Raw genomic sequence first — 639 nt, forward strand, 5'->3', positions numbered from 1 at the left:
GTACATGCAAAACACTCATTATGACTGAGATAGACTGTCCGTCTTATTTGGAGATTCACAGAGCGAAATAATATATTTAAGCCGCCCTCAGGTTGATGATAGAGAACAGTTGGCTTATGCCCCCAAAAAAGTCTCCGGTTTCTAGTATGGAGCTTGCCCAAAAAGTGGTGCGCGACGCGGCATTTTTTTTTTTACCTGTTTTTTTGCTTCAAATGTCGGCTGATGAATGCAAATGGTGCCCGACTAAACGTAGTGCAAATATTTTGGAGTCCAGAGAGGCCACATAAAGCTTATTCTCGATCATAATCCATCTAAAAAAACACGTGAAATTTGGGCAGCAGCAGGATTCCAGTCAAACCAGTGAGTTTGGCGGTTTTGAGACATCATCTTGTATTTAAAAAAAACTGTTTCATTTGCCGACGTGCATGGCTACGGCGACGAGCGCGCATACCAGGAAACCGGAGACTTTTTTTTTTTGGCCTTCGCACAGGCGATATCAAAATCTTCAATTATTGGAAATCCAATATCGAGAATATTCGATATATATATTGATTATCCCACGAAAAAGTATGTAGCCCTATGAAAATCTAGGATATGAAAGCCTGATTCATAAGCTTTCTTTTAGTACAAGAATCATTC

Source organism: Patiria miniata, unplaced genomic scaffold (assembly GCF_015706575.1).
Source record: "Patiria miniata isolate m_02_andy unplaced genomic scaffold, ASM1570657v1 HiC_scaffold_23, whole genome shotgun sequence".
NCBI classification, from domain to species: Eukaryota; Metazoa; Echinodermata; class Asteroidea; order Valvatida; family Asterinidae; genus Patiria; species Patiria miniata.